Below are 18320 nucleotides of genomic sequence, written 5' to 3'. Positions count from 1 at the left end.
TCTAGCGTTGGAAACCGACTACCAACTCCTTACTAATGAAGACATCTTACGAGGAGCACCCAAAAGACCCGAAATACAAACCATGATCTTGGCTACTCTACAGCTAAACATGCACCGAACCACCGTAGCCACCATAGTCAGCGACATGCAAGTTCCACTGGTTTTAATAATTTTTATATTGTGTATAATCGCGTAATTATATAATGTTTATGTATGCGTACATAACCATCGCATACCTAAGCGACCCAAGGTAAACTTTAATCCACAAATTCGCACCGAAATCACAAGTACTACAACGACCTTCTCCACCTCCAATTCTATTCATGACTCCAATCTTTACCTGGTACCTCGTACACACCCCAGCCACATCTACACTAGCACCACCACTAACTTGGAAGAATCAGTTTCAGAGAACTTAAGTACCTTTCACTCCTGCCCCGAGACCTTACCCAAAAAGACAAAGACCGAGAAAAATTTAAGTACCGATACTGACGAATCTAAAAACTACATTGATATCACTGACGACAATACTCTAATGGATTATCCGCCTTCGACCGTAATTTACTTACCCGATTATGCCGAAGCACCAACACCGCGACCCATAGTACCCGATGCACCTATCAGTTTTCGCGACGTTCAACAAGCAAGCCAATGTCGGACTGTAATCGATTACCGATCTAAAAGACTAAACGACACTAAACTAGCGTCAATTCGCGAAGAAACATTGTTGTAATTATAAACTAAAGCGGCAGTAATAACAAGAAGACAGGAAACCAAAGAAATGTTACACTCTCTTTACACTTTTATAATAAAGTTTGTCTTAGAATAATTGTATGATACAATAACACTAGTAGCAAAATAATTAAAGTATAATAATTCGAGTTATAGTTAATTTAAAGAGTTCTTTTTTGTTTACACCATTAACCTTCATTTATGACTTATATCCTAGAAAGAAACAAAAATATGGATATATAAATATATAAAATTATAAATATGTATATATGTATGTATGTCTATTTATACAGGGTGGGCCATTTTAATCAAACCAGTCTAATAACTCCTAAATTAAGCCATGAACAGAAAAATTGTTCAGATGAAAGTTGTCCAGGATCAAGGGGGACAGCTTTTTGTGCAATTAGTTTTGACCTTGAACTCAAATTTCAAGGTCATTTGAAGGTCAAATTTTTTTTTAAAATAGGAACCCCTATTTTTGATAGTAGATTCGGAAAGAACAGGAAATTTTACGTCCGAAACGCCCGAAAGTCAACATCCTCTAAAAGCTCTGGTAGTCGATCTCTGAGCAATGCCAAATAGCTATTCTGGTTAACATTTTGACCAAAAAAATATGGCCCAATCAGGTAACCATTAATGATCCCACACCACACCATTAAACTCCATCGGTTTTGATGGTCAATAGCCCTGTACCAGTGGGGATTTACAGGTGACCAGTAGTGACTATTGTGCCTATTTAATTGACCATCACTGCGAAATATAGCCTCGTCAAAAAACATAACAAATCTGAAAAAATCTGGATCATTTTGTAAAACTCCAATTGACAACATTGATTTTTAACGTTCCATTTCCCACTCCCATTAAGAACTCAGATATTTAAAATTATCATGTTTACTTCAAAATTTACTTTTGAACACTAAAAATTTGTTAACGAATGTTAAACAAGCATCCTAGTGAGAGGCAAGGTGACTAACAGTAAACAAGCACCCCAGTGAGAGGCAAGGGGACTCACGTTAAAAAAGCACCCCAAAGGGAACATAATCCTAATACGTCCACGTCGTTGTTCCTGGGTAGCGCTGAAATTAGGGAATTATTTTGTTTTCAAGGCAAATATTTTCATGGTCATTGTCACATTGGGTTTGAATATTCATCATAAAAGTACATTAACTACGATTATTCTATCAGAAAATGCGATTAAATAGCAATTACAGTATTTCTTAACATTTTACCTTGAAATGACCTTGTGAAGGTCATGAAAAAAATTTTGAAATACTGTTTCAGACGTAAAATTTCCTGTTCTTTTCGAATCTGCTATCAAAAATAGGGGTTCCTATTTAAAAAAAAAATTGACCTTCAAATGACCTTGAAATTTGAGTTCAAGATCAAAACTAATTGCACAAAAAGATGACCCCCTTGATCCTGGACAACTTTCATCTGAACAATTTTTCTGTTCATGGCTTAATTTAGGAGTTATTAGACTGGTTTGATTAAAATTGCCCACCCTGTATACATACATGCTTATAAATATAATAACAATACATATTATTCTATAGACAAACGTTTATTCACAAACTATTATTTCGATGTAATTCACTTCACGCAAAATTTTGTATAATTAAGCCGCCTCACACTCTGCTCACACAGTCAAATAAATTACAAAATAGGCATTTCAAGCCGTAAGTAGTTATTAACACTACCGACAGTAAACGCAAAAGTGAACGTCTTACTATCAATCGGCGCATCACCGAAAACCCCGCGACACTCTCGAGGGACCCATAGGGCCACTTTCTCCCTCGCGGATACTAAAAAAAAAAAAAAAAAAAAAAAAAAAAAAAAAAAAAAATTAAAAACAAAGCTGCACCTATATAAAAATACATAAGTGTCTAATCATTAGTAACACAAATTAAATTTGGGTATCACGGTCTAACAGGTGGAAACAAGATTACACATATTTATAATTAGCAAACTAAAACGACTTAGTAAAATACATTTACGTTCTTGCCCCGTGTACATCCTTCCCATATTATCCTGGACTATACGGCCGCAAGATACATAACAATGTAACAAAGGGAACGGAAACATTAACAACTAAGTTTGCAAACACCGCACTTACGCCTAGCAATGTGCAAATTTCCAACAAACTGCCTAACGCCTGTGCGTGGTACGAATGCCACTGACGCTAAAAATTATCAACAACGCCCGAACGCAGTAGCATATAAAAGAATAAAACAACAAATCAAGCGCTGCTGTAAACTACGACACCAATAGAGCTGTCAGGGACAACTGTCAATCAGAACCCTTTACGGCCGGGTCGATCGCTCCGCGAGACCCCAGCTGTACCGCCTTAAAAGTGAGACCTCACGCATCTGGTGCCTGCCTATGTCGATTTTCCTTTTTTTACTGCTTACACGTGTGCACGCATCCTCCGACCCAGTACCTACCCGACACTAAACACACTCCTGGCAAGATCATAAAATAGCCGTTAACAAGTTTTTGTTTTTAAACCGATGGTCATGATGAAATAAATAATTATATATGTATATGCCCGTACCTGTATACACACCTGTTCTTGCTACCATTTATTAGACCACACTATAAATAAAAATCGTAAACGTATCGTAAATAATGCTAGTTCAAATATTGTTATAAAAAAGTACAGCTATAGTTAAAAATAGTCTGTGTATGTACACTTGTAATCATCATATATAAATCACGTCTAAGTTAGTTAATAAGATTTCAATGTACAAGGCCTAGTGATTTTACGACTAACAGGAGTTGTTTACGTTCATCGGGACGATGAAACCTTTTGATAAGGGAGGTGTAATATCCCGCGAAATTTAAAAAAAAATCTACTTGTAACAATTACATACAACACCTGTATGCGTAAAATCACTACTCCTTAATTATGTCGTTCGCGCCGATCCCCCCTACAAACGCGTACAGAAATTACCGACACGTGTGTCCTACATACACTAAATCACTCGTAAAAATTAAATTTTCGGTTAGAGAACTTTGACCTTTTAATTTAATAGTTTAGGATAAGGCGTTGCGCGACCGATCGCCAGCTCCGCGGCAGCGTTATAGAGTTTATGACCTGAGCCGTCGAACGATCTCTAGACATTTCCTCCTTTACATTATGGAGTAAATATTGATAGAATTAGCTTAAACATTTGGAATGATAATATACGTTGGGATAATATTATCAATCGTATTGTGCTGTACGACGGGCCTACATTTTTGTTTTGCATGCGCCAACATTCAAAACTAAAGCCAGGAAACTGATTGGGCTCTCGAAGTTTTCGCAAGTTTTTCATGGTCGAATATAGTAGCAATGTAGATTTTGTTTTCATGGGAGTAAATATTATAGGTGAATATTCATGTTGCATGCTCGTGTGATAGTAAGAATTTTTCGCACGGATTTTCATTGTTAATTTTAGTAGACACAGCCTCTAAGTGTAAATTGTTTGCGTAGTGTAATGTATTCCGAATAAAAATTAATGCCGCTAATATAATGGAAAATGGATATGGATAAAGTATATTAAAGTTAATTTTATAAAAAAATCTTTTTCTTCTTCGATAATACTTTGTTTTAGATTGTAACGTGTGGACTTTGCAAAGAAAAATTAAAATTTATAGATGTTAAGAATTATCCATGCGTCAAATCATTTCTGACCATTAATGTTTCAAATAGTGTCTTTTATCCTCAAGATGGTAAGGTTTTCATGCTTTATATGTCTGACAATAAGTTGTTAAAATAATTTTATAATTTAAAATTTATCTCAGAAAAAGGCACTACGTATTACTCAAACTTAGAAGCGAATTACTATTCAGATCTTATAGACTACGATACTTTTGCTAATATGGATTCTGACAATGAAGCTAGAAGTAATGATATGGGCTCGTTCAGTACTAAAATCGTTCATCGGCATAAAAAGCACACAGCAACATCCTCTTGAAGTACACAACAAGATAAGCACTCTCCTATAGATGGTATACATACATATACATGCTAATTGTTTCATTCTTAATTCTTATATAAAATTTAATTGTGTTTCTTACTTGATGTTGTTTCTGACGAAGACACTGATATCTCAGAAGCAGAAAAAGCAAGGTACGCGTACACAAAAATGTATTGAAGTTTTTCAGCAAGGTTTAAAATAAAATTTTTTTTTAGTTTTATTTCTACAAAGGTTCATACAAGTCGTATTTGAAACCATGTAGAAAAAACTTCAGACAAAGATATACTAAAATGTCTGCATTGTGAGAAATACAGAAAAACTTGTGGCAAAACTAAAAATATGCAGAAGCATCTTAAAAGCCAACATTCTATTTTTTTCGATCCACCTCAAACTTCTTCTCCGAACAGTAAGGCAACCACTCATCGACAGTAAGTAATATGCGTTCGTGCGGATAATATGTATGATACTGTAGCATAGAATGTATTGTCTAATAATATTTTTCTATTGCAGAGTTATCTCGTAACTGTGATATAAGGCAAGCTTTTAAACACGTAGAATCTTTAAAGTGCATACATTGTAATTGGTTCGCAACGATTTAATAAAAGAGTATTTTTAATCCATATATTTATTTTGTATCTTTGCAGCAGGAGGTTCAATATCGGACAAGATCGCAAATACAATTATATTTACGATTCGCAAGGACACATGCCACTTTCGACCGTACAGCGAGAAGGTTTTACTGAACTTTTAAGAGTTCTAGCTCTCCTGTACAATCTACTATTAAAACAGACGTTGACCAGAGTATCTTATAAAAGCTATATGGGCATGACCATACATTATGTGGGTGAATCGAACAAGTTAACAACTGGAACTCTTAGTTGCATACCGCTTTACGAACGCCATACCGCGGATTACTTGCAAAAGAACTTGCAACACATTTTGAATAAATACAATGCAAATGTGGAAAGAGTAGTTGCTATTGTTTCTGATTGAGAAGCAGACATAAAAAAATGCTGCCAAGATCACTTTGGTAAGAACAAATATATTGTGTGTGTTGCAAACACTCTTGCACATTTAATTCTAGATGCATTAAAACAGTTGCCAAAACTGTCGACTGTTATTGACACAGTAAAATCCGTAGTTACGCTTATCAAAAGAAGTATTCCAGCGTCAGATAAATTGAAAAAATAACAAATTGAATCCAATAAAGAAGTGCATGTTTTAAAACTTATCCAAGATGTGAAAACCCGGTGGACTTCAAAAATCGACATCATCTACGTAGCCGTGGCAAAATGCCAGAATCCTATTAATATCCTGAACAGACAGGAACTTAAAGATATTAAATGGCATCTTACCGTTAATGAACATTGTCAAAAGTTTCATCACCGAAATTAGCAGTGGTAAATATCCGGCGTGCAGTATAATCATACCTATCATTCATTGGGTGGAAAAAGAATTGAAGAGTTTAGAAACAGTGACTGACATAGGAAATGAATTTAAAAAAAATTGTAAATTAAATATGGATTCTCGATTTAAAGATTTTAAACATAATGTTCTTTTATCGGAATCAACAATCTTCGATCCTAGGTTTAAAAAAGTACATTTCACAAATAAATTAGTTGTATATAATGCTGTGAAGATATTCAACGATAGCATGGAAATGCTTAATGTGAAGGTTGATAATTCGGAAGTAGTAGAACTCCTGCGTAAAAAATTTCGCAGTATTTGGGAACATCATGACAGGTACGTATAAATGTACTTTCAATGTATCGTTTTTGAACGTCTTAAGAACCATATTTATATTTCTACCGATTTCAGACTACCAAATAAGCAGGCAGTAAATGATCAATATATGATGAATGAACAATACCTAGTGTTACGAAGAACTTCTAAGACGGATAATGTATACAAATATTGGAAAAGTGTCGGGACGAGCATGCCCTGTCTCAGTAAACTCGCTGTACAGTTAATTACGTTAGCTACTAGTGTACCGTTGGAGCGTCTATTCTCTAAAGCTGATCTAATTAAGAGCGATAATCGTAGCAAAGTGACCGGTGAGTATTTAATATGCTTGTATTTTTAAACTCGCTTTCAAAATTAGAATGGTCTATAAGAATTGAATTTAATATATTATTTATGCATATACATTGTGTAAACAAGTCTTATTTATGATAATTTTCCAGGGTTTCCTAGACGACCAAAGAAATAGTTTATTACTATGTACAGTTTATTAGAATTATCATCTCTACTGTAATAAAAAGTAAACAACAATTTGTCTAATATTGCAATAATTTTTGTAGAAGTCTACCTTATATATTATGGCATATTTTGTTTGTCACTCAATTTTTTTTAATGAATAACTACTGTCGATACTTTTCGTCGATTCTATCGATACTTTTTAGAAATATCGATTATCCAGTATTGAAATATCGATTCTCAGGCACCGATACTTTTTCAAAGAATGGGCCATCCCTACCATAAACACTATTTATTTCTTGAATGTACACTACTAAATTGAAAATTTTAAAAAGATATTGTGTTAATGATAATGACGTTCATACTATTATATAACACATAATTTTAAATTATGCAGCACAGAAACGTATTGATAGTATGAAACTTATCTACGTGCAATACGTATCTCATTTATATCATGCACTGAAAATTCTAGAATGCACTGTTAATCACATACAGTAAATCTGTAAATATTACACTTACCTCCTTTAAATACGATCTCATTTTGTATGCGCTTAGCTTGAAAAAACGCATCATATTTTAATAGTTCGCTAATTAAATAACTGCATACAAAAAGAACGATTCGGTAAAATTGCGTAACGAAAGAAAAACTCTCAGCTCTATTTTATACAGTACAGAACTGTCAAAAAGGACCGTTGGCGTCGCTTTCTCTACACTCAAATTTCAAAAGCTGCTCAGACCCGGCAGCTGGATTCGCACTACAATGCATCGTACAATAGAGAAGGAAAGGGGGGACACGGTAGAGTCGGTTTTAAATAGGAGCAGATGGTTCACCAAAATCATCTCACTGTACTTTTCCTAATAATTATTTTTGAAAACGGACCAAAGAATTAAATTCCTTTGGTTCCGTTACCCCAAAACTAAAAAAAAAAACAATCATTCGAATAGCTGCAGTAGATGCTGATAAATGTTGGTGCAAACATAAATAACGTGCGCGTCTATGCGCTACTCCTTCACTCGACTGCAAGCGCATACTCGGCCAAATTTCGCGAACTTTACGAGGGGTTTTTGCTCGTTTTCCTAAAATTTGAGCGCTCAAGCTAAAAAATTGACGAAGCTATGAATTTTTGAAAAAACGCCTAATTTTTCGGTTTTTCCGAATTTTCTCCGGATCTTATTATCCGATCGAAACGTTCAACCGCTCATTTTGTAGGTATTTTTATTCTCTACAAATTATCCTCCTTGGGGCAATCCGATTGCTCCATTAGATTCAGAGTTAGAACCAAAAGACAAAAATCGGGTTTTTTATGCAATAAATTGTTAATAACTAACATATGGACCGGAATGCGAGCAAAAAACACATACCTGTTAATCTACTCATCATCTTTTATATAATCGCACAATCGGTTTGCTGCTAGTTTTTTGTCATCTAAAAATGCTCTACAGCTTGAACGATTTTATTCTCATTTCCGCTTACACGGCCTTAGCTTTAAATTTGGTATTAATTTTCTAAATCGTTTTTATTTGTATTATCGTGTATAGCATCTTGTGTATTATTTTTATTATTATCGTTTAAATTGTAATCAATCAAAAAACTAATTGCATCCATATGTTCATATATCTGATTAGAATAATCTCTGTCAATATTATTTGTATCTAATTCATCACTAATAGTAGAGGAATTTAATCCACTTTCAACGGGTAAATCATAAATATTTTCTATATCTTCTTAAGCTGCATTATTATCTTCTATGCCTAGAATTAAAAAAACAAATATTCATCATTATATGAATTTTAAAAATTATTATAATGTATTTGATAAGCATAAAACGTAATTAAAATAGAAAATTGATGCAAGAAAAATTCAAAACAGCTTGATTATGGTTTTCGACTTGAAGCGTAAATATTAATTACGTTTTTTTACATTAAAACTTTATGAAATTTGATAAGATCGATGCAAGTTGATAAATCTATCAACAAAAAATTAAAATTCTAATCAAAATAGACAGAGTAATTTCTTAAAATAAAAACGCCTTTATAATTTTAATCGCATTTTATCGAATCTTAATAATAAAGAATCCAATTAAGCTTCCTCTCTTCAAATAGTCAATACAGACCGATTAAATTATTAATTGAATTCTAAGCTGTATCTAAATCCCATATTTTGCATAAGAACTAATTTAAAATCGATGGATTAGATGGAAATTGATGAAAGTTGATAAATGTTATACAATAACGGACAAGTAAAGTTGGTAGAAACCAATTGTTGGTATTAACCATCGACTTCTATTGTTGTTTTTCATTTTAAAATCTATCAACTCTTGTTGATTCTAATCCATTTTAATCAAGTCCTTATACAAAATATAGGATTGAGAATTAGCATAAAATTCGTTGATAATTTAATTGATTCCTATCGACTATTTTTAGCAGGGACTGATCAAGTTAATCAAAAGTATCGAATTGTATTGGCTACAAGATCGACGCTTAACAAAAAATATTTATTTTGTGCTAAGGGCGTAAAGTAGGCTTTTTAAGGCCGAGTGTAGAGTTTACGAAGGCGAGCTAGGCTGCAAAAGGAAAGAGCTATGCAGACATTTTGTCAAAAATAAAAGCGGCTCCGTCACTTAGCACACTGGGGAATAGCGTAAATAAAATACAAAGAACAGTTGCAGGGGATCTTCTGATAGAGCTTAAACGGACAAGAAAAGTCAAAACTTCGGACTTCCAAGAAGCAGTTACAGCGGTACTAGTGGAAGGCGCCACAATAAAAGCACTCCAAGAAGAAGAAACCATTGAAGTAAGAGATCTGGACATGCTCACCTCAAAAGAGGGGGTACTAGAAGCACGAAAGAAGGAAATTGGCGAAGAGAACATCATAGAAGTCTCTACGATAACATCTCTGCGAAAGACGTATGGTGACACTCAGATTGCAGTGATGCGGGTACCAGCTCGGATAGCGGCTAAGATCACTAAGCTACAGAAGATCAGAATAGGATGGGTCAACTGTAGGATCCGGCTGGCTAACCGCAAAAACGAGCCTCTTAGGTGTTACAAATGTCTAGGCTTTGGCCATATCGGCAGAAACTGCACAGTAACTGAAGATAAAAGTAAACTTTGCTTTAAATGTGAAAAAGATGGGCATAAAGCAAAATAGTGTAAAAACCAACCCAACTATGTACTCTGCAAAGGAGGCACAGGTGGAAAGAGTGTCCACGCAGCTAGTAGCTATGCATGCCCAGTTTACCGAGCTGCAGTAGAAGCCATTGACAGACGAAGAAAATAAAAACAGTGCAGTTGAATATGAATCACTGCGCGACTGCGCAGGACCTATTGAGCCAGTATGTCCGTGAGACAGAAATCGGCATAGCCATCGTCTGTGAACAATACAGAGACCTGGACAAACCATCGTGGGATATGGACAGTACTGGTAAAGCGGCAATATGGGCATGCGGAGACGCCGCTTTCCAGGAAAAAATGACGAGACGTAATGAAGGATTCGTACGCGCTAACGTCGCAGGCGTACATATTTACAGCTTATGATATGCTTCTCTTAACGCGTCGATAGAACAATTCAGGCAACTGTTGGACCGGCTAGTACAGGATGCTGTAGGAAGACAACCGGTACTGATAGCAGGTAATTTCAACGCCTAGGCAGTAGAGTATGGCAGCAAAAGGGCAAACGAAAGAGGACAAGCGCTATTAGAAGCATTTGCGCTCCTTGACTTGGTCTTAGAGAACGAGGGATGTTTTTACACATTTCAAAGAGAAGACGCAGGGTCCATCATAGATCTCACGTTTGTTAACAGCTGCCTGATGGGCTTAGTTGGATTGTGGACGGTGAGCGATCATTACACAAATAGTGACCACCAAGAGATAATAATGGAGATAGGAAAACCAAAACGGAGATTTAACAGGAGTACAAGGACAAAAAGAGTCGGTTGGAAAACGAATGATTATGACAAATAGATATTTCGTCTGGCTCTAGAAGAAGTACAGCAGTTTAAATCTGCGAATGATCAGGTCGAGCAGATAATAGGAAATATTACCCGAGCCTGCGACGCAACGATGCCGAGGAGGGCTCCCAATAATAGACGACCGCCAGTATACTGGTGGGATGAAGATATCGACGCTGCCTGCAGCGATAGTCATTGAACCAGAAGACGGGAACAGCGGGCCAGGAAAAAATACTACAAGACTGGTAGAGGTCAAGAAGTAGTAGACGCCCGAATCAAAGAAATGTAGGATGCTAAACGGATACTCAATAAAAAATTATAGCACAAGGTTGAGCTGGATCCCTGGGGGCGACCATACCAAGTAGTAATGAAGAAGACAAAGGGAGGTTATATTCGCTTCTCTAAACGCCCGGAATTACTGGATAACAATTGATAGTATTGTGACTACGCTGTTTTTCTTTCAACTGTAATACTCGCTATCCTTGAAGCGAAAGTAAATGACGAAATTATTCAAACAATTACCACAGAGGAACTACTAGCTGCATGCAAAAGGGTTGGGAACGACAAGGCTCCAGGCTTGGATGGCATATCCAATATCGCATTAAAACAAGCTATACAGACACGCCCCGATGTCTTTGCGGACCTGTACAATTCATGCCTCGAAGAAGGGACGTTTCCTAAGAACTAGAAGGAGCAACGCCTAGTATTACTACCAAAAGAAGATAAGCTACCTGGAGAAGCTGCCTCATACAGACCGCTCTGCATGCTGGACACTCCGAGCAAGATTTTAAAGCGCATAATCAGCGTTAGAATAAACCAAGTCATTCAAAAACCAGGTGTATTAGTCGAATATCAATACGACTTCCTGGAAAAATGCTCCTTTCTTGACGCTGTAAGCTTAGTAGTCGACACCGCTACAACTGCAATAGAAGTAAGGAGATAGAAAGGAGGAGCCATGAAGTACTGTGATATTGTTACACTAGATGTTAAAAATGCGTTTAACTCAGCCAGCTGGCTCAAGATATACAAAGCACTGCGAAAAAAGAGGTGCCCGCATGTATAAGAAGGATTATGTCTGACTACCTGAAAGACAAAACCCTATCGTATGACACAGAGAACGGCACGAAAACCTATAGAGTAATCGAAGAGGTCCCACAAGGGTCAGGGCTTGGCCCATCTTTGTGCAACATCATGTACGATGAAGTACTCAGGCCAGAGCTACCCTAAGGGGCAACGGTTGTAGGATTTGCAGATGATATGGCAGTACTAGTACTAACAAAGCAAATGGAAGAGGTGACGAAAATCGCTAACAAGGAAGTAGGTATAATCAACGATTGGCTAAATTAGACTGGACTTATGCTAGCTAGCCATAAAACAGAACCTATCCTTATATCCAGTAGTAAAACATCGCTAAAAGCGAAACGCTTTGCTTTTCACATAAGGCACTCGCCTATGTTTAAAGGTTCGCTGACGAACACACACATAGACACACATACTCACACAAAATATGCAGATATTCAAATATTGTTGATACATTCATTAAACTGTAATGGGGTAAGACTTGACGATGAGAGGAAACATCGTCTTTTTTCCTGTTCTAATTATCGGTTGTGTTATCGGATGGTATTTTCAATATACTGACCATGCTTTATAGAAGAAATTCGTATTCTTATGAAACAGATCAATTTTTCAGATTCGTCAATTGCATAATCTGAATAAAACTACTCAGTTTCATTCGAATACTTTTATTGATCTGCTGCAGCAAAAAATAATGTTGAATTTTAATGACCATTGATTTGTGTATAAAAGATTTTAAGGATTATAATGATAATAACATATAAAATTTATAATAATACGATTAGAAAATAATAATCAACGGGGCCTTTTCCGAAATAGCATTATTCCAGCTACGGAAACAGACTAAACTATTCCTGATAAATGCTGCACTACGGGATACCACTTATTTAACATGCTAGGTCAGTATTTATTTTTGTCTGTTCCTTTTTGCGTGTAACGGGCCTAATCTTCAGTCACGACAGTGGCAGCCCTACTGAAAAAAATCAGACGACAGTCTGATAATCAGCTGATAATCATGCCAAAACGTCAGCTGATTATCGGTGATTTCAGCTCAGTATTTATAATAAAGCTGATAGTTATAAATATGCGTTTATGTGAGATAAAATGTTAAAATTATAATGAGGTGATAATCAAGTGATAATCATTCAAAATTGGTAACCTTCAATATATTTATTATAAGTTGTTTAAAATAAGTAAAATTTATAAATTTCACATAATGAGGGCCAGTACTGGTGTTACCATTAGGATGATAACACGAAAACTCTGGCTGTGAGCTCCAAAATTTTTATTTTTTAAATTCAATTATTGAAAAACAAAAATATTGAAGCTCACAGCCAGAGTTTTCGTGTTATCATCCTGATAGTAACACCAGTACTGGCCCTCATTATGTAAAATTTATAAATTTTACTCATTTTAAACAACTTATAATAAATTAAAATGACTCACCCTGTATATTAAAGATTACAAATTTTGAATGATTATCACCTGATTATCATTAACATTTTATCTCATATAAACGCATATTTATAACTATCAGCTTTAATAAAAATATTAAGCTGAAATCACTTGATAATCAGCTGACGTTTTGGCATGATTATCTACTGATTATCAGCTGATTATCAGCTGATTATCAGTTTATTGTCATCTGATTTTTTTCAGTGGGAAGCACTTCCAATTGTCTAGCAGCTACGGTTATGCCGGAGCCGGAATGGCAGAGTACGACACTGCAACGTACGACAGTCCCGCCATCTACGACATGTTGCACGACACTTATGACGGGACAAGAGAGAACACACACTGTCTGCTCTCTCTTGAATTGATGTGTTCTTATCTAAATAGTTCTTAATTCTGTTACTATAAGGTTAAATGTGATTTATATTTATGGAGCAAATTATATCATTCTGTGCGTTAAAAGTATAAGCTAATGTATTTTAGCAAATAAATAATTTTCAGATTTTCCGTAAAAGCCATGGAGTAATTCTAGCAAATTGTGTAAGGGGTAAAGTTGCCTTTGATTACTAATAGTGTTATTCTATAGTTATATTTATGTTATATTTATGATTCGAATCGTTTGTCCAATTTTAATATTGAAGTTTACACTCCATATTTAGTTAGTATTTTAGATTTTAGATTGTTTTGACTTTTCAATTTTAAATTGTAAATTATATTGCATATATTGTTGGTGCATAATAATATTGTTTGATAGTTATTATTTTTCTCTAATTATTAGTGATATATGTGCGTGTATGTATATAATTTGTTAAATTGCACAAGTGTTCCATGTATGCGTATCCTGCCTTCAATAAAGCACATCAATGGAATTATTAGATAAGTGATTTATCATAAATTAAATAGAATAATTATTGTTTAAAACTTTTTTATTAAGCATTTACTTTGTGGAATTTATATTATTGTTGCAGGTTCTTCAATGTTTATGATGTTTGTAGCAGATGAATTTTTCTATCAGCCACTTAACTAGTAAAGTATATTATTTTTAATTTATTAAAATTATTATTCATCTTGTATATAAATGATTTTGTTGCATTTTATTGCAAAGTATAATGTCATTAATATTTCATTATAGTCGAAAATAGCATAAAAATTTGTTTACGATTAAAATTATGATTAAAATATTGTTCTTATTTTAATTTTTATTATTATTTTTTTTCAATGCAATAATGATTGTTATTAATGATTTTTATAATTTGCTATGTATAATCTAGTTATAATTTAATTAATGTATACAATGCATGTATACAATGCATCTTGTTCAATATTTGTTTAAGAAGTCGATTCTGTGATACAGTAATCATATATCATTGAGTTAATGATTTACATTTTTATAATTTATATGAATTTTATAATTATGAGACATAGTGTTACGTTCAGAGCAAGCAAGATTATAGATTTATCGTTTTAGAATTTGTGTTTATATGCGGTAGTTGTATATGTATGGTATACACATCTATACATATGTAAGTGTTTAGTGGACGCAAGAGTATAATAAAAAATTCAGCAATATAAGATTTTAAGTAACATGCAAATTTTAAATGTATATACACACACACACACACATATACATACATACATGGTGATAAAAGCAATATAAGTGACTTGCTGCTGTCAGCCATAGCAGAGCAGCACAAATTTTGTGTACGACATGACAAAGACAAGCCTCTACCGTTCACAGACTTACAGGATACGGGCTGTGCAATAGTATATTGTGATGATACGTATGCTTTAAAAAAAAGGAGTGACAAGAAAGTAACAGGATTACAAGATTCACGAAGACAGAAGAAAGAGAAGGTTAAGCCAGAAAAAAGGTAAATGGAAGCAGGGTTAAAACATTCTAAAAATTTAGTCTAGGCATGGTGTAGAGTTTAAGTGAAAAAAGTTAGTTCAAGCAAGTATGAGCAAGTATGTGTAATATAAGGATATTCTGAAAATTTAATGTAGGCTTTGTGCAGAATATCGTATATTCAGTATATATAGTGAGTTTGAGTGAAAAAAGTTTATTCAAGCAAGTGTGACATGTAATATAAGTTTTTTTTTTTAATTTAGGCTAGGCGTAGTGTGGAATATAGTACATTCAATATATATATATATATATATATATATATATATATATATATATATATATATATATATATATATATACTGAATTTGAGTGAAAAAAGTTGATTCAAGCAAGTATGACATGTAATATAAGGTTTTTTTTTAATTCAGGCTAGGCGTAGTGTAGACTATAGTATATTCAATATATATAGTGAGTTTGAGTGAAAAAAGTTCGTTTAAGAAAGTATGAAGTGTAATATAAGGTCACTTCGTATAAAAATTAGTAAAAGTATGCGTATATACACACACACACACACACACACACATACATGGTGATGAGTATAATAATATACAGTTACAGTGCAAGTGTTTAATATAGTTAGAGTGAAAACAATTCATATTTTCTTAAGATTTAAGGTTATGCAGGGGGATAAAATATCAAATATACGTATATACATATACATATGCTCAGTGATGGCTTAGAATATAGTATATTGAACATATATAGTCATTGTACAAGTATTTCATAGAAGCAAGTAGGAAAAGTTTAGTTTTTCAAGAATTTAGTAATGGTATAATAAAGAAATGTCAGTTTCTACCTTTATTTGTCTACAAAAGTATGTCTAAAAAGATGCATATACATGGTGATCATGTAGAATATAGTATATTTAATATACATAGTGAATTTGACTAAAAAAAGTTGTTTTGAGCAAGTATGTTGTGTAATATAAGCTAACTTCTTATGAACATCAGGTCCTGCGCACGAACGGAAAGTCAAATTTTGGAGAATGAGGCTTCGCTAGTAGAAAGACTTTTTTCAATTGGGTATTTAGAATTTTTAAATACTGTGAATTTGATCAGAATTTAACTTTCTACAAAATAGCCAGAATACTTTTATGAAAAAACTTTTTTGTAAAAATGGCTCCGAAAGAATTGAAAAAAAAAACATTTTTGGTCAAATCCAATAGGCGTTCGCCCTGGGTACGATACGGGGCAAGTGCCTAATAAGTGGAGACAATAACAGTGACAGTGGCCAGAAACGAAATAGACTCCCAGCAGACCATAAAGTACCTGGGAATCACCATGGACGCAAGACTAACATTTAAGCAGTATCTCGAGTGGGTGAGCAATAAGGCAGCAAAAGTCGGTGCTGCACTATCGCGACTTATGCCAAATGTAGGTAGAGAATATGGGCGGACGCCATGTTGGTGAAGACCTACGCGCAAAAACTGTCAACAGTTTATAGGAGACGTGCATTGCAAAGTTTAGAAATTCGCGAAGGAACAAACCCTAGCTGAGTGTTGAAGACGATGGGACTCCAGTGAAAAGGGGCGATGGACGCACCGCCTCATATCAAGGATTGATGACAGGACCAATAGACGACACAGGGAAGTGAACTACCTTACGCAGTTTTTAAGCGGACATGGGTGCTTTCGAGCTGACCTACACCGCTTCAAGATAGAGGACAAACCAAATTGCCTTATATGTTTGGAAGAAAATGCGGAGCATGCCTTCTGTGACTGTTCGTGACACGCAATAGAACAAGAAGAAATTGGGTGTTACCTTCAAACTAGAGTGACACCTGAATCAATGATGACAGCTGTGCTAACGTCGAAGGTTGGTTGATGCGCAGAAAACAACTACGTAAGGACCATTCTCAAGAAGGTTAGAGAAATGACGAAGAGACGAAAAGGGAAGGACAAAGCGAAACAGCTGAGTAAAACTAAGTAAAACGAAACGCTCTTCGGACCGATGCAGAGATACGTAGGGCACAGAGTTCAGCTCTTACTCCCCTGCCCAATGCAGAGGAACGTAGGAGCTACGGTTCAGTATACTCGGCCAAAAATCCACTTTACAACCTTGGCAAACAATATACTATTTTATTCAATACATCTTTATGTAAAGTGCGTGTACTTTATCGCCTCCGAGTCAGGAAAAAAGAGCTACATTAATTTAGCTATACATAGTACATTTGGTGTGCATAATTATACGCTTTTTAGCCACAACAATGTACCTTAGCGCTGGCTAGGAAAGGACAAATTACGAAATTCACGCGTGGTGTGACGAAAACAACTAGCTCTTTTTTCATTCTTGGTGGCGATAAAGTACAAACTTTACGGTATAAGTAGACTAAGAAAAATTATGTAATAATAGTTGCTATAAGCTTAACAAAAATTACTATAATGTCTAGTAATGGCGATATACTTGCATTCTGAAGATTTTCACAATGTTAGTGGTAATTCTTATTATGAACATAGTAAACATTCTAACAAATTTGTGATAAAAATTACTATAGTACATAGTACAGATTTGGCTTCAGTACATAATATGTAACATAGTAAAAATTGTTTTCTCTAATCGTATATAGGAATTCTTTTCTGCGTGTCAGATTTTGAGGCTATATGTCTTAAATCTAATTTATGGTAATCGAAGTTTAAAATCAATTATTTTACGTGTGTATAATATTAACGAACCATTATTTACTTTTTGCTGCCATTATTTATTAATTCTCGTTTTATTATTATTAATGTTAACCCGTAAGTGAGGGTAATTAATATATCAGATCTGAAATTTGATACGTACCCGAATGGAAAATTTTACGATTTGTTTGAGATTCAAACATTTTGTACAGCGGCATACAGAAATATACGTAAATGTACGCGAACGTATACGAATGTACGTATATGTACGGAAAAGCACACCAACATATGAATAAAATAAATATTTATAACCCAAAATTTTACGGATTATTTGCAGAAATCTTCAGCATACATTTGTACGACTTACCCTTCATTTCTTGCCTCTATAATTAACTTAATTCGCAGTAAGCTGATCGGTTTTATGACCA

General features: G+C 34.6%; 1 protein-coding gene across 7 annotated transcripts in view; it reads right to left on the bottom strand.

The window, feature by feature from the left end:
• LOC100114531 (actin-related protein 1) overlaps positions 1-18320 on the bottom strand; it is a 256774-nt gene that overhangs the window by 204625 nt on the left and 33829 nt on the right. For 3 of the 7 annotated variants that reach the window (XM_032601239.1, XM_031928389.2, XM_031928351.2), the window contains one exon: positions 8253-8642. The exons of the other annotated variants lie outside the window; for them this stretch is intronic. The gene's annotated coding sequence lies outside the window, so the exon portion shown is untranslated. The remainder of the gene's footprint in view (positions 1-8252; positions 8643-18320) is intronic. 7 annotated transcript variants of the gene reach the window in all.

This window comes from Nasonia vitripennis (genome assembly GCF_009193385.2).
Source record: "Nasonia vitripennis strain AsymCx chromosome 1 unlocalized genomic scaffold, Nvit_psr_1.1 chr1_random0003, whole genome shotgun sequence".
Classification (NCBI taxonomy): Eukaryota; Metazoa; Arthropoda; class Insecta; order Hymenoptera; family Pteromalidae; genus Nasonia; species Nasonia vitripennis.
The sequence above is the reverse complement of the archived record's forward strand: the minus strand, read 5'-3'. Positions and strand labels throughout refer to the sequence as shown.